The following is a 22309-nucleotide window of genomic DNA, read 5'->3' as shown; positions in this document are numbered from 1 at the left end:
AACAGTACATGGTGTCAAGTTGCAAAAGACTTTTTTTGAGCTAACCAAGAATTTACAGGGTCTTACAGCCCGCCCATTGCTTCTTGGCACTCATTTGCTTCGTCTCATTCAGTGACTTTGCTTGTCCATCTTGTGTTTGTCCCTCCTTGGGAGCACAGCATCTGTAGTATTTTTGGTTGGCTGCTCTCTTTCCACTGCTCACTTTTAGGGCACTGTTCCTAATGGAGCAGGGTCAAGACTGATTTTCACATGACTAGGTCCAAACTTAGGTGGCATGTTAAAATAACTATGAACTCGGATGCAGCCCTGATTAATTACCAGTGGCTGAGAGTAATTTGAGCATTTCATCTATTACTTTTTTTTTGTATGCTTCCCGGAGAAAGGTAGTGTCCCTGCTATGCAGCACTTAAGTCTAGAGCTTCTGGGGTTCACATGAGTTACCATCCTATTACGCGCCACAGTGGAGTAGAGCTGTCTGGGTGAGGATCAGAACTGGGTAATTTAAAAAATAAATATACCCCCCCCTTTCTTGGCAAAGCCAATAGCTATTGCCTTTTCGGACATGGTGGCTTTGCCAATAATTTTTAGCCATGCTTCACAGCATCCTGATACTGTGCAGTATGGCAAAAGAATGAATAAATATAAACCCTTTGTTGCAGCCAGTCCTGCCCTTTTGTAGGGGGTACACCACGTGTGCCTACGAAATGATGCAGACGAATCAGAGTTGGGGTGGTAATTTAAAGAAAGACCCTACTGGAGTCACAGGTGAGGGGGTGAAAGCAACACATGGGTGTGGGAAAGGAGCCCAGCGGAGGTGCAAAAGAGTGCAAAGGGGAGTGAATAGGGAGAAGCATATGGATGAGAAAGCAGCACGGGGAGTACATGAAGGTGAACACAACATGGATGGAGGCAGAGCGAAGTACATGGGCAGCTGAGGTCCCATACAATTACTGAAGCGCCTAGTGTATCATAGTTTGGGCTGAGGGAACTATGCTTTGGCGTCCGACAAATCAAAGTGCGTTTGTGGGAAAGTAGTGCATTCAGATCATCTTATTTGTACTTTATTTTCTTCTGATGAAGGAAGATCTGTGAGCAGTTGGTATTCACATGCCCAACATTTTGAAATTGTTACAAACTTTGTAGACCCTGAAGAAAAACTTGCTTCGATTGTACAAGAAAAGAGCATACACTTTTTATTTTCTTTGTGGAATGTTACCACTTCCTTTTCAAGCAGAAGCTGTCACTACACACTTTAAATGTGTGGATATTGTGATGCGCCTCCGCCATCTGTTCATTTAGGTGGGTGGGGAAGGAGTAATTACTTCCGAGTATCACTTGTATCTATGATGTCCTTTTAGGCCACTCAAATATTCATTTGGAGGGGCTTCACTAAGCCCTCTTTATCCACTTAAATGTTCAAGCGTCATTCATTTTGCTTCTGCATACCACAGAATAAAACGTGGCATTGTGTCGGTCCACAGACATTGCCTCTGTTCACTGTGAGTGATAGAATTTTATTTGTGCTCATCTGACTATCTTGCTAAAATGAAATCCCCTTTAGTGTCAGGTCTGTTAGGCCAATCTCTACTTTTATATATATTTATATTGTAGGTCTGTGCAGACCACCTTTATGATGGCATAATTTTTTAATTTTACTTTCACACTTTTAATGATAGTTCTGTGTGTGTGTTTGAGATAAACCCACAAAACATTGTGGCTCGACAAGACCAGACCATTTGTCATTGCTTGTTTGTTCCTGGAGCTAAACGGAACAGTAATTCACTGAATAAGTTCCAAAAGGTATAAATAGAAAACAACATGAAATGCAGTTAGTTTTAGTGTGTCCACACATCTCTCTAAAATGTGAGCACTGGCAAAGGTTAGTTTACCAGTTGGATATGTTCAGTGGCACCGGTCCCTTTCTTCTTTCCTCTTGCACATCCTCTCAGAAGTGCTTGTTGTAGAGATGGGGCAGTGAATATGGGATGTGCAAATTATACACATACTTACTGGCCCGCGACGACCTGGTAAACGTAATTTTGGAAAGATAATCTGGCGGCATGGATTGCAAAAAATGATGGACTGGGATATGGCCTGAGTAATTACTAGTGGCTGAGATTATTTCAGGCATTCTACCCATTAGTTTTTGTATACTTCATGAGGGTGACTAGTATGCCCAGGCTTGGGCCCCTGCTCGCTCTGCCACTGGAACCAAGCTACACCAGACTAGAGCCCCACTCTGGGCAAAGCCAGTGTTGGGTTGCTTGTATTCGTTTTCAGGAAGGACCTAGCCTGGGAGTTTGGCCTGAACTGGTCCAATTAGAGCAGTGTCAATACTGATTTGCATATGACTGGGTCCAAGCTAAGGTCACATGGTGTCCAAAATAATCAGACTGGATTGCTGCTTGGGTAATTAATTACCAGTGGCTTAATTTTTTTTTTTTTTTTTGTTATTTATTTTTTTTAAGCTTTCCATGTATCACTTTTAATGGTGTTTTTATTTTTTATATATACTCCCGAGCATGCACCTTACCTCACATACGTTTGTGTGTACCTTTATTCTGTCTCCTTTGAGTCTTGGGTGCCTGCTGGTCTCTTTACCTCACACTGTAGGCAACAGCTGATCAGTGGGGCCTATAGATAGCACAATTGAATGAAAGCCCTTCCCATAAGGGTGTCTGAGTTACCCTTGCATACTGTGGATGTGGGTGGCCCCAATTTGAATACTGGTGAAGGTTTTTTTTTCTTTTTTCCCCATAGAATGCCATTGGAAGGATTTTTGTTGTTTAATTTTTACCATGTGTGACCTTGTTATTGTCTTCCTTGCCAGTGACGTGGATCAGCCATTTGGCCTGCCTTAACTTATTTCGGGCAAAGCTTGAGTGTGCACCATTAAATACTTGAAAGCTGGTTCATGCACGGATGCTTTTAAACCGTGGTTGTAAGGTACATTGATCTCTTTACCTAGAGGGGGATTAGTCAACCCTTGTATTGAAGGATTGTTTTGCCACGAGGACTTGCCAGAGGGCATTGCTTTCGTGAGGGCAGTCTCATTGGACATTGATCCCTCCAGAGGGGTGGATCGTGGCTTGTGTCGTCATGAGGGAGGGTCGAGCCCGTTGTTTCAGTGAGAACAGGACCTTGGTATCATGCCAAGATCTGGAGCTCATGCTATGTCATGACTTGGCGGGGCTTGTACTGTTACAAGAAGGCCAGTGTGCATTCTGTGATCAGGACAAGTGGAGGTCTGCTCTGAGTATTGAGCAGGGGTCATTTGCATAATCAAAAGGTAGCTGAACGTGATTAGGTGCAATCAGGAGGCCGTGCGGCCTGCACTTTGTATGAGTAAGAAAAGGGCAACTGGTAGCAAAGGAGGACTGCATTATGCTGCAAAGTTCATTAAGTTATGTGTCCGTCTTTAACTATTGTCATTTTAACACAGTTTTACTATCTGCGCAAAATGCTCCCCCCCATTGGTACCAGTTAAACGTCTGAATAGGACCAGTTAACCATTGCAGTGGCTCTGTTGCTCCATTTTTAAGACTTTTTTTTTTTTATTTATTTTATTTAAAACATCTATAACTTTTGATTAGTTTGAGCTACAAACAAACAGTGTATCGGTAAAATTTGCAGATGGAGCGTCAGATAATTGTGTGGTAACGTCAGAGAAGCACATGTTTTCAGGCCATGTCCCTTGTTTGAGCGGGTGTTGTGATGAGAAGTGAGCTGTGCCTGCTTTATTGCCTGGGTTATTTAGTGTCGCGAGTAAGAATGTTGCTCTTTTATAGTGCTGAGAAGCGTGCAGCAGTGCACTCCTGCTGATGTCCTCGCTGCCCTGCGATAGAGCCGGGTTCTCCGCTTTGGTATGGGCAGAAACAAAGCCCAGGCCAGCAGGTTCTTCTTGGCACTTGCACACTTGTGACTTGTCAGTGAATACATAGTCTCGCGGAAAATGTGGGGTTTCCGGCAGGACCTGCCAGTGTGCATTGTTTGCTTTAGTTGTTCCCTTTTGTGCACGAAAGTAGATCTGCAGGTTTCGCCTCCACATCCTCGTTGTGTCGCATGAATCCCCAGTAAAGGGATGTGCGCAGTGAGGGTTTTAAAGAGGGGGGAGTAGCCCGAACTTCACTGTGTTTGCTGCAGTTTTGTTTCGAGGGCGATGTCTAGTAACCTGTGGTTAACGCTGTGCATCCTTACTTAAAGCCAGGGCCACTAGAATGATGTGATTGTGCAGCCATTTTATGCATAATTGTAGATTTACTGCATTTGCCACGTAATCTGCAGAGTTTAATAAAAATAGTTTCTAGCTCAAACGGTTCAAAAGTTTGTAAAAAAAAAACCTCAACGCATGTTGTCGAGCAACCTAAGCTCGTTTGCAAAGGTTGACAGGTCACCTTTCTCTAGTATATTGCTATATACGAGTGTTAAACTGGTACTAATAAGGTACAACTAACACCCAGACAGTGTTAACCGGTTTAAAAATGAATAAATAATGAAGTGATACGTCACAAAATTTGTTGCATAATTTGGCTTTTCGTACTGCATGATTTACTCATCCCTGCCACATATAAAGCTACAAGAGTTGAACCCACCTGTCCCCACCCCTTTGAGTGTACTCTACTCCTCCCCAACCACCAGCCCCCTTAGCATCTCACTAAGTGCACTCAAATGTAGAACTCTAACTCTATATTTTCTTTGGAAGCTCATTTTTAGGTCCTTTCTAGGCAGCGTATTCAAGATTCTATTTTATTATTTTTATTTCCCCCTCCGCTAGTCTGCTGAGAAGCCACCCATTGCCTGCCATTGGTTGGCTTGATTATCAATCTTGTTTCCTTTCTTCTTGTTAGTTAGCTGCTTGGAGGCTTCCTTCCTTTTCGCCATTTCTTCCTCCTGCTGCATTGATACTCTTATCTTTCCACTGCTCAGATTTGGATGCAATTTTTTTTTTTTTTTTTTTTTCGTACAATGTCTCGCCATAGAACACATTATTTATGTTCTGTTTTAGAACACAATATTATGGCAAATTGTAGATCTTACTTAGTTCATTTTGCCATCTTGTCATGTATCCTTTCTTTTAATACTTGTATGTCAGTTCAGGCGGTCCCAAAAACTAAGTCACCTTAAAGAGCCGGGAAGTAAAAAGTGCAAGCAGGTTTTCCTTTGCCCCCCCACCCTCATCATGACCGAGACCTGAACGTTGTGTTTGGCACATTTCATAATCTAATGCACAGAGGTTTGGATGTTTTCAGATATCCTTTTCCAAGAGGCCTACTTCTCTGTCGGATTAGCAGGATATCCACAGGAAAGAAATGTACATACAATGAATCTAATAGTGTTAAGCCTCGGACATCTGGCCTTTTTGGAACTACAGTGGACCTCACTGATCTGTGGGCATTAGAAAAAGTTCACAGTATGCTGTGTAGGCTCTGCAGGTAGAACAGAGGGCTCAAATGGCTTCAGAATCTGGTGCTTCGTCACTGCCATTATTTTTAGTTTCGTTTATGCATAGTGAAGTTGGGCTAGTAAAAATGAGTTGCCTCGTGGATTCAAGAACTTGAGTATTCACAGGCTGATTTGAGAGGGGGGACACTGAACGTAACTAGACCAATAGAGTCACTTCTGCAATTAAACACAAATCTTAACCTACTCAGTAGCCGCAGTTTCAGAAAATACTCAAACCAGAGGCAGGCAGACTAACTTCACTGCAAAGTTTCGTTATACCATTAACAAGATTTAAGAAAGAGTGAGCTGGACATTGTGTTTATCTGTCCTTTGAGTTCTTGTTTTGAGTTGAATCCCACCGTAGTTTCTAACAGATTGTCATTTTTAGCCAGGTGGGCTTGGGGTCTGTCCCATGCTGACTCTGCCGTGGGAATCTCCAGGCTCCTGAGTAAAATGCAGCCCTAAACCCGCACCCAAACCTTCCGACCCCAGGTGTTACCGCCAACTTCTAATCCCCTGATTACCACCTCACCCTAAAAAAGTGGTGAATGTGGCCAATTGTTGTCATTCCGTACCTTTCCTGGAAGCCTTTACAGTGGCCTTGACTGTGCACAGGGTAAAACATGTTCTAGCTGATTCTATTAAGGATACAGAGGCGAGGATTATGCCTCTCCTATCTTTACTGCTAAAAACACAGCAGTCAATGAGAACGTTTTAACATTATCAAAATGATCAAACTAATACCTCTCAGCAATTTGCAGACAAAAGAATGTCCACCTACTGGTTTAACATTTGTGGTGATATCCCACTGAAATGGCCAATCTGTTCGAAAGACCCGGCATTTGCCATCTTCTCATGAAACCCTCCAGGCCATCTGGCTGAGGTGGTTCGACAGAATTAATGTGTGGTTGTCCCAAAGGATCTGGAAGAAGGTCCCAGAACATTGGAATCTTAATCTGATTCTGACCCGACATCTCCAGCAACAATGGAAACCATGGCTGAGTTGGCCACCAAGGAGTTATTAGGATCAATTCGGCCAGTTATCGTCTCATGTGGGAGATGAACCGTGGAATCAAAGGAAAAGGTGGGAAGGCATACTGAAAATTCCCGAACCAATTCTGGAGGAACACATCCCAATTTTTTGCCATGGGGTCTGGCCTCCAACTGAAGAATATCGGAAGTTGGGTAGTCGGACAGATGCAAACAGATCTGTCATGACAGGGCTCAACAGTTTGTTGATCTGAAGAAAGATCGAGGGATGGAGGTTTCAGTCGCTGGAATCTCCCAGGTACTGGGAGTGCCAATCCGCTACCACATTAATTTTTTCCCGGGAGATATTCTGCAATCACTGAAATAATATTGTTCTGGAGAGACCAGTGCCAGAAATCTTTGGCAGTCTCCGCTAGTGGACTGGATTTCTGCCCCACAGTTTGATGTATTGTACCGCAGAAATATTGCCCATCTGCAAAATGATACAACATTGTGATCTGAGAGGGGAGAAGGTTTGGATTGCAAAGGATACTGCCAGAAGTTACAAGCAACCAACGGCCCCCTGTAGATAGTTGACCACATCGTGCTCCCCAACCCCACTGACTCGTGTCCGATTCGATCACTACATCTGAAGTGCATCCAAAGATAGTCTTGCCATTCTAGGCCTCAATGTGGTTTAACCACCAAGAGATCTCTGTTTGGTCCTCCCATGAACAGGATGATTTGTTCCAAATATGACAAGATTTCTGCAGGATTTTGAGCTGTTGAAGGGTTTGGTAATAAAGTGGGTCTGGGAATATCGCCTAGATGGATGAAGCTAAGAGTCCCACCAGTTAAACCAGGGATCTCGAAGATACTGTCGTAAATGACAGTGCTTGTCTCCCTCTTGATAAAGTGGATTTTCTGGGTGGGGAGTTGTAATGTTGTGTGACCAGAATCTACTCTAAAACCCAGAAACTCTGTCGTCTGAGATGGACACAGACAACATTTCAGGACATTGACTATGAATCCTAGTTCCTGAATCAAGTTGATTGCCAAATGTAAATGGTGAATCACTTTGTCCAGACTTTGGGCCATGATGAGTATATCGTCCAGATAAATAAGATTGTAAGGCCCCGAGACTGAGAGCCTCTACCACCGGCTTCATCAATTAGGTAAAGCACCAAGGTGCTAAAGACTGCCCAACGGAAGGGTGGTAACTTTTTATTACTGGTCTGTCCAGAATTGGAGGAAGCGCTTATGTGGCGTGAACATCGGGACTGAAAGGTAGGCGTCTTTTAGATCCAGGTGCACTAACCAATCGTTGACTTTCAGAAGGTCCCCGAAAAGGTGAATCCCTTCCATTTTGAATTGGCGATAAACCACCCCAAGCATTAAACGCTTCCAGATAGAGAACTATCCAAGAACCGCCTCCTTTTTTCTGCACCAGAAAGATAGTGCTAACGAAGTTCCTGGGGCGAGGAACTGTCTGCACTATGTTTCCCTTCCGCAGAAGACTTCGAATTTTGTTGTTGATGAAAGATGTCTCTGGTTGGGAAAGACTGGGGAATGGAAGGTATTTCCTGAATGGGGTTGTCGTAAAACTCTTTCTTGAAACCTTGTATAGTTTGTAGGATCCGTGGGCCGTTGGAATTTTTTTTTTGCAATCAAGGCAATAAATGACAGACCCTTACCCCTAATATTACTTGAAGGGGTGAAATTAAATTTACCTGTGGAATCTGCAAGTCCGGAATAACTGCATTTGAAGTTGTTTCTGCGGTAATTGCCTCTGGGTTGTTTGTGTCTGGAGGGATAGAAGGTTCCTTGACCTTTGGTGTTGTAACTACCCCTCCCTCTAGTTTCGAATCCTCTGGTAGAGGCCTGATTATATCCTAAACCTGGCTCTCACCCCCTTTAGCGTCCGGCCTTACCAAAAAGTGAGTCCTGAAAGACCTTTGTCCAAACAGGCACATGCCAGCAGCCTGAGATTCAAGCCTGTGCACAATATAGGGCCCAAGGCGACCGTGATGTTCCTTTTCAGTTTACTGAGGAGTGATGCCTTTCCTGCTGTCTGCATTGGAAGCGGTGACCTGCGACCCACTGCAGAAATAAGTCCGCGTATAGAGGGGTGGGGGCTGGTTTGTTCTCGTGGGCAGGCACCACCTCTTTTTTTTCACAGAAAAAAGTGACAAACTGTAAAACAGTTTGTCAAAACAGAATAATCCCTACTCCCATTTTCTTTTGTGCATGAGATTGTGAAAAGCATAGACTGATTTAGAGCCAGACAGTAACCAGCAGGTGGGACGTGCTAGCAAGACGTCTGACGCAGCCAATGGCCGACAGAGGGAGGCGGGATCTTGTACTCGGGTGTCAGGCAGGCCTCAGCCAGAGGCTCGCGGATCTGTAGAAGCACTGCTGCTACTGGGACCCATAGCAGCCCCTGTGATCTGCTGCTCGCAGCACGGGTGGCTGCAAGGGGTACGCCAGCAGGGAGGGGGTTAACTGACCCATTCCTTGTTTAAGTCTGCTTCTTTGAGCAACCCCTTCCCCCCAGGAGCTCCTTTTACACATTGTTACTTCCTGTCATCTGGAAGTGAACGGTCTATTCTGTTGACCCAGGCCTATCACTGACTGTCTTATTTCAATACTCTGACTAACGGGGAAAGCCCCCAGTCTGTCAGACGTGGGTGTTAGAGTTCACAAGTTTTTGCCAAGCAGTTGCAGAGCGCACTGTTTAGTCTGAAACTGCCTGATGGATCCCGAATTCACACAGACATGGCTGCATGGTTTAATTGTGTATTTATGTGCATGAGACCCCCAGGCCCTGCTTGCTTTCACCGTAGTAAAGTGTAACTGTGTTTCTAGACGCCGCTTGTTCTGTTATGTTGTGACTCTTGAGCTTTTCTTTCCCTCTTGTGTGACGCAGAACATCCAGGTGTGTGTGTTTATGTTTTTTATTTATTTTTTGTCTCCCTTCTTGCTCTGTTTTTGTGGTTAAGCCCTAGAGGATCAGTGTCATCTTTAGAGTGTGTGTATATGGCACTTTTGCCTCGGGCATCCACTGGTAACATGTCCGTATTCACTTGTTACCCCATCAAAATTGCTGCTTATTTTATCAACCACTGACAAACGAAAGTCTGTGTCTCTCTTGATAACATTCAGAGGCAATGTGCAGATTTGTTTGGAGGGTTTAGACTGCTTGCCACCAAAGCCCAACAGTCAGCTCGTTGCCCACCTGGCCTCTGCTGATGACGTTGTGATTTTTCTTCACTAACACCAACAGGCCTAAAACATTAGTGATCTCAACAAATGCCTTCAGTTTGGAAAACCAACTCCAGGTTAACTATTCACTAACTAAGGTGGCCACATTTGGGAGGAAAGTAAAATCTATAAACTGCACTTTTGGGGAGGCAATATTAGAGGAATGTGACAGATGCCTAAAGTTAGGAGTCTACGTCTACATCCAGCACTAAACGTTCTTAGCTTGGCCATATATATACTTTGGGAAATTAACAATAATAGTTAGGAGAGCCATTGGCAGGTTCACCAAGCTCGACGGAGGGACAGCAATTACCAATTGGTTACACCATTAACGACTAAACTTATTCCATTGTGATTTTATGCCTCAGCAGTTTTCAACTGTAAGACATTAAAGGATTTGGGAAATATTGTAATGCCAAACATCAAGTGACTCCTTAACCTTAGAGGATCTACTTCTCATAACAAACTTAGGTTAGGTTTAAATCTGAGCCCATTGGCTAGCTTCATAATCCCTCAATAATGCATTTTGTGAATGCAGTAACGCAAGCACTGGACACTAAAGGGGATCATTTATAAGGATCTGCCACACAACAACTACAATTTTTTTAATTTGAACTTGCCAGGGCCGACTTTGAGCCAGAACCCCCCCCCCCACCACATTCCGGGAGTCGCAGCGACCCCCCCCCCTCCCCCTCCACCCCCACTCAACTCATTTTTACGAGGCCATGTGTCTTGTATTTGAATGGGCTGACCCCACGGCGCACCTTCAGGCCCCATGGGGTCAGCAGCGGCCCCATCTGGTTCCATGCTGGTGGCTTTGGTGCCAGTGTGGTCTCTTGGACACGATATCGGATCTGGAACAATGCAGAGTCCACACAGTCTGCCTCCTCTGGCGTTGCTCCCAAAGTCGACGCTCCTCAAGTCACCGGTAGCGCAAGCCCCATTCGAATACCCAATGAGCTGGAATGGCATCGCACAATGCCAATTCCAGCCCCAACAGGTGTCTGATCATTGTGTCGGACTTTCTATGATCAACCAGGCATTGGTGAGGAATGGGAGGGGTTTCAGGACCCTCTGGAATCTCAGTTGGAGCGAATGGACTGGTGTGCTGAGTTAGGAGAGGCCAGTGGACTGGACACCTCTCCAAATACTGGCATGCTCTCACCTCCTATCATAGCTACAGAGGAGGGAGCATCATATGCTATGGTGGTGTGTAAGGCAGCTGAGGTCCTGGACCTAGATCTGCCAACGTTGCCAGTCGGGACTAATCCACTGACTGAGGTGCTTCAGCTGGGGGTTTTCACATCGGAACCAATGTTAACCTTTAATGAAACCCTCACAGATTTCCTGCTGGGGACGTCGTCCAAACCCAAAACAGGGGCTCTTGTAAATAGGACAGTTGGCTGCCACCATTGCCCAGCTCCAAGTTATCCTAGCTTCCTCACACAACACTACACTCCGGAGAGCTTGGTGGTCCAAGCCTCCACTTCCTCTGGCGCCTTAGCGTCCGCTCCCCCCGGAGAGGGAATCCAAGAGGCTGGACCAGCTTGGGAAGAAGATGTTTTCTTCCTCCAGCCTGACATTGACGTCGGTAAACACCTCATGCTTATTGGGCAGTTTTTCCCATACTTTATGGGATACGGTGGCCCAGGTGCTGCCTCTGGTCCCGGAGGGCATGCGGGGGCACTCTCTCACAGATGGAAGAGATGCAGCCAAGTTTACTATCTGGTGTGGCTTGGACACTGATTCGCTGGGTAGAGCGATTTCGTCGACGGTGGCCCTTTGTCGCCACACCTGGCTTCGTACATCTCGCTTTTCGAGGGTGTCCAGGCAAACCTTATGGACATGCCCTTCGATGGGTCCCTTCTATTTGGTGAATAAGCATAAACAAATCTACACATCCATATTTGCTTGTTTTGAAATGCAATTCACAAATATGCTCTAGGAGTAAATTTTCCTGGTCTGCTCCTGTAAATTCTTGTGGATTCATGGAAGTCACTAATGCAAAGACATATACAATGGGTTCACTTTCGAGCCCCCATTTAGGTCTGGCATTAACTAAGACATTTTGTTTTTATTAAAATTCTATTTCTCTTTCCAGCTATCGGCTGGCTTTACTGTGAGTGATAGCATTCTGCTCTTCTTCAAGGAGCATATTGGCACACAAAGTAGTTTTGTTCAGTGCCAGGAACTACTGTGGCAACGTGTGCTTTGTGAAACCATTTAATTTTTAATTTTTGCTCTTTGCCAATGTTTGTTACAATGGTATATGGGCCTTGCAGCTCCCACACCAATAAAGTGTTACAAAAGCCATGTCAAAACAAGACGCGCGTTGATAAAACCAAAAGACTGACGACCAGTGTCGGATCGGTTTGCTTTGCCAGTGCTTAGTTTTTCATGTTTGGTTACACTGTTTTTCCATTATGGATATTTTTGGGAAGTATTAAGATGTATTAACGGTTAACTAAATGATGCTTCACATTAATAGTACCTAAAATGTCACAGTATTTTAGCAAAATGTTTTTTTTCCTTCTTGCTTCTTTTTGCCTGAACATTTTATTTTGAAAGCAAAGAATCCCCAATCTTCCGTACAAGCTTTTTGCATCTAATCGGAGAGCATTCCAGGGGCATTATACGTAGCCTCATATTGTAAAACTTTTCAAACGTGTGTACGTGGTTTTTTTTTTTTTTTTTTTTTTTTTTTTTCTTCCCCCTGGAACCACTGTTAGTAGTGAATTTTGAACTTACAGCTTTTTAGATTGGTCACCCTAATAATAAAGGCTTTGCATTAGTGAACCATAAATACAAGTTCGAACAGCGTTAACATATGGACGCCAATATTATCTCGACTGCAGACAGTTTCCTTCCCTGTAAACTGGCAGCCATTGGGTTTGTGCTGCACATTAAATATGTCCAGTTAACCTTTGCGAAGGGCCTTCCAAAGCGCATGAATGCACTTTGCCATGTTTATAGTAACTTTTCATCCACTTGTTTGTTAAAATCTGCAAATTATGCAGCAGATGATGGTTTAGGTGGTAAATACAGTTATGCCAAGAAATCCACAGAATCGCATAATTCCACTGGCCCTACTCCTAATAGGTCAAGGAAACAATCATTTTGCTCCTGTTTCGCACAGTCTCTATTGGTTATCTATTAAAAATGGTATTCAGTAGTTTTCAAATAGTGAAGCATCATCCATTTCACAATGTTTGCTTTTGTGACAATAAAATTACTGCTATGTATCCATTACAGTGCGTTGTATTCTTTTGAGAAATTTCTTCTGCTGGATTTTCCCAGACTCACAGTCCATTGGCGCCAGGGCCATTTTGGTGGCAGTGACGAAGGAATGGACCAAAACTGCTCTTAGAACTACGTGCGCTTCCATACAAAATGTTTTGGAAAAAAACATAAAAAATCTATGTTTTAACATTTAATTATTTTGCCATTTTTTTGTCATTTATTGACGTCTGTTGTTGCTTTTAGTTTCATAGTGCCACTCTATGTGTTGACAAAATCTTACTTAACGGAGATTTGTCAAAAAACTTTAATTTGTGTAATTTCCCCTTGAGATATTCTTATTGTTGTTTAAGGAGCACTTGTATAGCAGACAATCTTCCATCAGGGGGGTATTCACTAGTCTGAGGTGTTTCCATTGCTGACAGGTTCCTGATTCGGTTTTGAGGAGGTGCGCGGTCACTAGGTTAAATAAGGCAGTTTAAGTGAATTGTAAGATTTGATCCGTGAGACTGGTGGCTGTATCGTATTGCTGCCTCAATATTTAGGGGTGCCAGTTTCCTGGCAAAGGTATATCTATGGTAGACTGACAGCCAGTGTGTTTCATGTCTTAATACCTGGGCCATTGCACAGTAAGGCTGTGTTGGCTGTATGTTCAGGGCTCTGTTTTTTTTTTCTTTCACCTAGAAATATTTTATTTCTTTTAAGGAGGTGAAAAAACATCATACAGTCAGTTATCATTGTGATTAAAAAAGACGGTAAACAGCAATGACTATGAGGCATGTGACATACTGGATAGATCGGAGTGATCATTTGTTTATGCATATTTGTTGTCACAGCTTCGAAGTTCGCAGGATTGGAACAAGAAATACATTTGTTATTCCAAATAACAATCCTAAATATGAGTAAGAATATGGAGACATTTGTGAAGCCCATGCAAGCTTCTATTCTAGTGACTAAGGTGGGTGACAGTTGTTAGGAAAATGCTCCAATCTGGCTAAATGTGATAGAGGTATTGTTCTGAGACCTCTACAGTTGTGATGTATCGTATTGGAGCGTATTTCCTTTTTGGAGTAAAACCAGGAACCGAGGAAGGTGGAAAAGTAAGGGATGTCGGCAAAGGGGATGTGGATTAACACAGATTAAATGAGTGTTTATTCAAATTGATCCGCAAGGGTTTATGGGTGTGATTGCATGAGCTTGTCTAGAAATTGCTAAACAGCACTAGAGATTTGGCGGGGGGCTCAGTGCTGTTTCGATGTTGTAAACTATGTGCCCCTCTGAGGTATGAGACCCTAGCTCACCATGTGTGATATGACAGGTGGTGGAATTATTTCCATTCGGATAGAATGACCTTTATGACAATGATCTGGAGAAGATAAATGTTCAAAGTAGACTCTGACGCCCAAAGGCGTAAAGTTACCAAAAGATATGAAAGAGTTATGGGAATGTTAAACATAGAAGACAGCTGCTTATCAATAGCCAATGTGGGTTAAGAAGTTGACATTGAAAAATCCTGTGTCGAAATGAGCCGGCATCTTGATTACAGTTCCAGCATTTGTCATCCACTTGCAGGTTAAGTTTATGTAATCTAGATGGGGTCCAGTGCATGAGGTTCATAGTGAAGAATCAGGGTTGTATCAGGGGGTGGAGCAATCTTAATACATATAGATATTTTTACGATTTCTGTTTTTGCCAGTCTTCGTTGGTAATGTGGGGTAAAATCCCATTGTCAGACTGTTTGCCCCATTTGTTGTGTAAAGTAGAGTTGTGGTTGTGAATCACATAGAAACTTGTACATTTTGGAAGAAATATGTCCAGACTGTTGCCATAGGTTGAGGCGGGAGGTTGGTGTCCGGTGAATAGACAGGTTGAGTTTGGAGAGTTTAACTTTGATTTTCAAGAAACTATAAAAATCTATGTTGGGTAAATTGCATGTTTTAGCGAAAGCCGCAAAGGGGAGCTGGCCATTATTGCTATTGTAGAGATCTTTGATCAAATACCTTTGGAGGCCCATGAATGTGTAATAAGCGGGTAATCTGCAGTTTGATTTTGAGGTTTAACCATGGAGACACCCATCTGGAACATTAGATAATCTGATAGGCGTGTGTCTAACAATTTCAGTGCATTTGCTGTATCCATAAGTATGCAAAGGTAGTGAGGTGGTCTAAATTTCGTCTTTGCAATAAAGGAAGACGTCCTGAAGGGGGAACAAATGTCCTGTTCCATATGTACCCAGGATGGGGAGTTTGGGTACTCTGGGGTTAACCAAAAAGTGCCAAGAAGGCTGATTGGTAGAGGTTCCAACTCAGTAGTTTGCATCCACCCTGTGTATAACGCATTCTAGAGATTTATAAGAGAGCCTTGCTCTTTTGTTGTTCCACAGAACTTTTTATGTTATTTTATAAAAATCCTGAAAAAAGGGTGAGAGTTTTAGGAGAAGCATGAATGATAGAAAATGTACTATTGGTGTGATCATCATTTTGAGTGTTTTAAGTCTACCCCATCATGATATGTTAATTTGAGCGACCATGCAGTCGGCAGGTTTTTAGCCTTGAGTATTGTCTGAGATTCGTTAAAAAGTAGTGTGTTAGATTTTTACAAAACCAGATATCTAAATGTTTACGTCTTTTGGCGTGGCACTTAAGCTCTGAATCATCTAGATGTGAAGGGAGGCATAGTGGGTTTAGAGGCAATACCTCACTTTTCTCTTTGTTTAAGGTATATCCAGATACTACAGGACTCCTGAATTATGTTGATAATACATGGGATAGCACATTCAATGTCTTACGAGAAAATTAGTATATCGTTCGCGTATGCTGCTGTTTTATACACTTTAGTGCTAAATTGGAGACCTTTTATATCAGGGGCCTCATTTAGCAATTCCTCTGCCATCTTAGGCCCGTGTTTAGTGGCCATGCTGCTACTCCCGTCACCTTACCTGTTCTTTCCCTCTCTTTGATTTTCTCGCTGGCATCTCGGATCGCTTCGGGAAAGCCGACGGAAGCCATTTTTACTCTTCCTGATTACACATTTTTGTTTTTTAGACGCCATTTTGAAAGGTCAGCATTCTAGCTGCCGCCCTCTTCATTTTGTCCCCATCTAAGGGGCGCGATACTGCGGACGCGGATCGTTTTTATGACCATGGTGTAGGTGACTGAGCTTTTAATTTTATTAATATTTAATAAATTTTATTTGTGATTATCTGGTCGTTTTTGGCGCTTTTACTGCTCTTTGACTGCTTTACTCTTTTTCTTCCTCATTGTGTTTGTCACTCCCTCTACCATCCTAGGCCTGTGTTTAGTGGCCTTGGCAGCCGAGTAAGCCCTTTCTGCTGCTCCTATGCCATATCTTCTGCTGCCCCCATCGCCTTCCCTGTTCTTTCTCTCTTTGATTTTTCTCGCTGGCATCTCGGATCGCTTCAGGAAAGCAGACTGAAGCCATTTTTACTCTTCCTGATGACACAATTCTTTAGACGCCATTTTGAAATGTCAACGGTCTAGCTGCCGTCGTCCTCTTGCATTTTGTCCCCATTTAGGGGCCATGCTGCGGACGCGCCGCTGGTGCACCAAAGGCACGCCCAAGGCAAGCCCGTCTGCGCCAGTCTGCATCTGACCGGGCCCAGGAACCAGTACCCTTAGTCCCATCAGGAGGAATATTGATCCCCATCACACCGATCTACTCCATTTGCGTAGGCCGGGCCCCCTCAGAAAGATGTTATTGTTGCTTAGACCCCACTGGTGCTAAATGGCTTTGTTCTACCTTCCACTGCCCCATCCAAATCCCCAAAGCCTGAATTGACGACAGGCTCCTCGTTACAGAAAGTTCCACAAAGTGCCCTTCTTTTATCCAGTTGCCATTCCCTGGCTGCGCATAATCTTGATCTTAATCTACTCCTCAGTGATGTTACACCTACCGCCTTATTTCTTACTGAGACGTGGCTCCATGAAAGGTCATCCCTGGATGTAGCTCTGGCTTTACCCTAAGGCTACTCCATAACTAAATTGGACAGAATCACCTTAAAAGGGGGAGGTATTGCCATAATCTTTAAGCAATCAGTAAAGGTTATTTCCTGGCCATTCACTAAATCCCCAATGCACCTTCTTAGGAATTCTAGTTTATCGTCCTCCTGGTCCGCCACAAAACTTCTTATAATCTTTATCTGATCAGGTCGCTGAATTAATATGCAAAAAACCTAACTTCACAATTCTTGGTGACTTTATTATTTATGCAGAAAATCAAGATAACACAGCTGCTAAAATTCTTCTTACTGATATGGCCGCGTTTGATCTAACACAATTGGTCAGAGGTCCCACACATGCCAAAGGTGACACCATCAATGGATTTTTCAGTAATGTAGCTGGCCAAACCTCCTTTCCTCCTAGTCTTACTTAAGATTACTTCTTAATTTTGCTTAATTTAGCTACCTCTATCACAGGTAGCTCTTCCCAAGTTATAACCCAACCTTTATAGCTGCTGGCACACGCTTAAAGCTAGTGACTGGATTAGCACTTTGGAGAGTTTGAAACCCTCCTTACTGGAGAATAAATCCTGTCCCTTAGATTCATTTAACAAATGGATCATCAAATTCTTAGACACTCTTCTTCCTTACACAACTGAATCTGGGGGTCATCTGAAAAATGGTGCCCCTTGGTTTTCTTCCCATCTTCTCCAACTCAAAAGGGAATGCAGACGCCTGGAAAGAAGACATAGAAAATCCTAGGATATCTCACTGAAAGAAAAATATAGGAAAGCTATTAGATTTTTCCATGCTGAAATTAAATTAGCTCAATGCACATATAATGCTACTAAAAAGAGCAGTGCTCGAACTCTCCTAAAGAGATTTTTCATCCACTCAATGAAATTGCTCAATCCCACTCTCACAGTGAACTTGTTGAAGCCTCCCAAGAACACCGCAACAATCTGGCATTTTTCTTCCTGGAAAAATGTCAGATATCTATTCGGCCTTCCTGACTGGTCCCCTTTGTTCTCAAGACCCTGGAGAGTAGCGCATTAACTGTTCCGCTGTGCTTTCGCAATTTTCGCCTCGCTCCTTGGACTTGCTCTCTAAATTACTTTCCACCCTCAAATCTGGCTCCCCACTCGATCCTACTCCCCCTTCAGTATTGGCCCAGGGACTTCGGTCATAGCTCCAGCTCTGACTGACCTGCTGAACTCTTCGCTGTCTAGGAGCACTATCCCAGACCAGTGGAAACATGCTATAGTTAAACCCCTGCTGAAAAACCCTAATCTTGACGCAACCGTGCTCAATAATTATAGGCCTATCTCCTTGTTGCCAGCTCTATCTAAAATAATTGAAAAACACGTTAATGCTCAACTTTCAAATTTCCTTGAAGACAACAACATTATTCATCCCTCTCAGATGGGCTTTAGACCTCTACACAGAACATAATCGGCTATGATTGCAGTTACGAAGAGGTCAGGAAGCGTTTTGATCAGGGATCTGTGTCTGACATTATTCTCGATCTTAGCGCTGCTTTCGACCCAGTTGATCACATTTTACTTCTAAGAATGAGGGAGATTTGAGTTACAGGCAGCGCACTGAGCTGGATCTCCTCCTTTTTGGAGGAGAGATCATTTCAGGTGCTAGATCGGCCATTCTTCTCCAGCTGCTTTAAGAGCAGCTGTGGAGTGCCTCGGAGCTCGTCTCTCAGCCCTACGTTATTTAACATCTACATATCTCCCTGAGCGAAGATAGTAGAGCCATATGGTCTTTCATTAGTGTCTTATGCAGATGCCACTCAGTTGGTGGTCTCATTTTCAAATAAGCCCAGCTCTTACGATTCGTCACTCTCCCCCTGCCTGCGGCAGTATCGGAATGTAAACTTAAGCTAAATGGAGCTGAGACCGAAGTAATGATTCTAGGACATTGCTCTCACCTAGGTCTTAATTCCCCTATTTTGCAGTCTATGGGATCCCCCCCCCCCCAAACCCACCTTTCCAACCTCCACCCTGCTCTCGGAACATATAAAGTGCCTAGGCATTTGGCTTGATCCATGGCTCACCATGTTAAGACCATTTCTTCCACTTGCTTTGGTACATTCAGGCTCCTAAGAAAAGGTGTTTAAAATACTACCACCTATTGCGAAAAGACTTATTATTCAGGCGCTCATTATTTCTCACTTAGATTATGGCAATGCATTGTATCTTGGTACCCCGAAATATGTGGAAAAGAAGCTACAGGTGGTACAGAACACCACTGCCCGTCTCCTTATTGACATACCTAGGCATGAATATGCCAAACTGGCCATTTCTTCTCTACTTTGGCTCCCAGTGGAACAACGTATAAAGTTTAAAATGTTGTGTTGTATCCACAGGGCACTATACAATAAAGGTCCCCCTTTTCTAAGGTCCCTTACTTCTTTTCATAGGCCCACCAGACAGCTCAGGTCCTCATCAGTGGCGTCAGCCTCAATCTCCAGAGTGTAAAAATCCAAATGGGGTTGAAGGTCTATGGCTTATCTCGGAGACAAACTGTGGAATTATTTTCCGCTTGGTCTTAGAACTAAACGGAAGCTTTACAAGATCCCATAACATAACTTTTAAGTAGAGGGTCAATTATAAGTAAAAAGAGAAGGGGGGATTACGGGCATCCCTGTGTTGTACCTTGGTGTAATTTAAAAAAAATAAGATGGAGGTTGTACCATTAATCCCAATGTTTGTTTTGGGATTCGCATAGAACGCCAACACCATTTTAATGAGAGTTGCCTAGTTTATGGGATTCAAGAACATCGTGGATGAATGGCCATGAGGCTTAGCCCTCAATGCCGAAAAGGCGTTTGACAATCGCAGCAGCTGGTAATGAGGAAAGGTGGGCTTTCTCTATCATATGGCGCAAAATGCGTGGGTTTTGTCTCTGGCAAAGGCGTCCTTTCGTGAGCCCAGTTTGTGAATGTATATCAGGCTTGGGGTGTATTTTTCTATTCTGCTAGCTAGAATTTTGGCATAAACTTTGGCTTTCCTATTTAGGAGGGAGATGGGGCGTCAATTTTTAGTGTCTGTATGACCTTTGCAGTCTTTTTTAATAACTCCAATTGTGGCCTCAGCAGCTGTTCCCCATACCTTTCCCTGCTGTGCAAAGTCATCTAGAGTGTTTTCAAGGTGTTTACTTAGAGGTGCTGTGAATGTTTTGTAGAAAACAATGGGGGAAGCCATCAGGGCCTGGGGCTTTTCCTGAACGAATTGATTTTATAGCTTTGCCAATCTCTTCCATCTCTATTAGTTTGTTTATGTAGGTTCTGTCATTAGAAATTGAGGAAATAGGAAGAGAGCTGAGAAAGTCTAGACATTTGTCTTTCTTACCTGACGATTGCCCTGTGTAGCGCCTGCTATAGAACTCTTTGAATAGCTCAAGAATGTCTTCAGTTTCAGTTTTTTCTTAGCCATGTCGGTCCTTAATATCACTACTTTGGTTGTTTAAATTGCTAGATTTAAGGGTAGAAGAAAGTCATTTGCAGGACTTATTGCAAAATAGAAGTTGTCTAGATTTGTGGGCATGTATACCAAGGTTAGCTCTTTTAATAACTACGGAGTTGAATTAGTATTTTAGTTGTTTAATATTGTTAAGTAGGGATCTATCATTAGTGTCTAAAAGCTTACTCTTTCAGGCACTCTTCAGCTTTGTTTTGATTTCATTACCTAGGGATTGCAGGGTGTTCTTGATTTCACTGTTTTTTCTTGACTATCCATTTTATAACCCCTCCCCCTTATTGCACACTTGAACGCATCTCATGTAGTTACTGGGTATTTCACCGAATTCATTCACATTTTCTTTAAAAAAAAAAAAAAAAAAAAAAGTGCCAATTTAATTTTGCGGGTCAGCTCTGTCAGGTGCCTGTTCTAGAATTTCTGTATTTAATCGCCAGGTTCGAGTTCCTTGTTTGACGGGAAGTTTAGTTATGGACACTGAAATTGCAGTATGGCCGGATACGAGGATCGGATGGATTTTACCATTTGAAGTGGCGCTTAGACTTAAGGGATCAACAAGAAGATAATCAATACTAGAAAAGCTAGAATGTGGTGAGGAGAAAAAAGTGAAGTTGCTACTCTTAGGGTTGTGTAGTCTCCAAACATCTGACCTGCTAAATCACGTGTGATGAAGGATGTGTTGGGACACAGTTTTGAAAGCACTTCTGTCCTACTAGAACAAGTAATGGAAGCTTCTCTAAACTGAGATCGAGGTTGTAGTATCTAAGCCCAGAGCTGACGATGCAGAGATGTAAGGAGAGTAAAAACGTACGTAAGGTATGTGTTCTGGAATATTGTTAGGGGGTGATCAGCAGCTGTCGTGTAAGATTTACTCTGTAACCAAATGGTGATTGTAATGACCAATTTGACAAAAGATATTAGGAAGGTCAGGACGTGCAAGGAACCGATGAGGTGCCAGGTTGAGAGTCCTGTGATTGATATGTTGTCAAGGAAAGTCCTAAGGTCTGCCAGTTCCGTGGAGATTTTTGTTTGACCTCTGAAAGCGATACAGAATTTTGATGAGAAAGAGAAGGGTATTTTCATGTCGGCAGGACGTTTCCAAAGGTTCAGGAATCCCTTTTAATGAATGATAGTGTCTCTACCATAGTCCTAAGAGATGGCTATTTTATGGCTTTGCCACTGGATCATCTGGGCTTCCCTCGGAGGTGCTAAGATTTGTTCTGTGTGTTGATGGCGTAGGAGTTTGAGAATCGGAGGTCTTGGATTCATCATATATTTTGGTTTGAAAGTTGGAACCCTGTGTGCTCTTTCGATCTAAAGTATTTCTTGATGGTGAGCTGGAATGTCTCTGGGATCCAGAAGTCTGACACCGAGGGAGCAGAGTTTTCAATTCCACATTTTTTTGATTTCTGAAGAATCTAATGCTGACTGTCTTGCAGGAATCAGCTTGTGACTAGGGCCACTGGAATTATGTGGCAGGGTAGGACCAAATTATGCGGCACGGACAAGTAAATTATGCAGCAGGAAGAACCAAATTCTGTGGCGTAATGGCGCACATTCTATGACTGTAATACTTTCCTATATTGTTGTTTTTAGGTTTTTCCTGCCCACGTGCTTGCGTGCTGCTTGCAAACTCCATTGTTAATAAAATAAAAATTAAAAGGGGCTTAGAACCAGCCCTTTATTTACTTTTGGCTTACGCCAACGTTGCTGATTTGCATGCTTCTGATTTGCGAGCACGTCATCTGCACATCACTTCCTGTTGTCTTCTTTGTTGTCTTTGGTGATCTTGCTGCCGAGTTGCATCTGGATCAAGTGCGCCTTCCCATCACTTCCCATTGGACACTGGCCAGTGTCCTTCCTTTGGCTATTACACTGAAGGTACTTCTTTTTTCTTCTTTGTTGATGTTGTTTTTCTTCGCTGCCGTCTTTCTTCGCTGCCTTCGTCTCCATC

At 43.2% G+C, this 22309-nt stretch overlaps 1 protein-coding gene across 2 annotated transcripts in view; it reads left to right on the top strand.

Annotated features, from left to right (window-relative positions):
* Positions 1–22309, top strand: part of KDM7A (lysine demethylase 7A) — a 354974-nt gene that overhangs the window by 11223 nt on the left and 321442 nt on the right. The gene's annotated exons all lie outside the window — the stretch shown is intronic.

This window comes from Pleurodeles waltl, chromosome 4_1 (genome assembly GCF_031143425.1).
Source record: "Pleurodeles waltl isolate 20211129_DDA chromosome 4_1, aPleWal1.hap1.20221129, whole genome shotgun sequence".
NCBI lineage: Eukaryota > Metazoa > Chordata > Amphibia > Caudata > Salamandridae > Pleurodeles > Pleurodeles waltl.
Note: the sequence above shows the minus strand (reverse complement) of the source record. Positions and strands in the feature narration are given on the sequence as shown.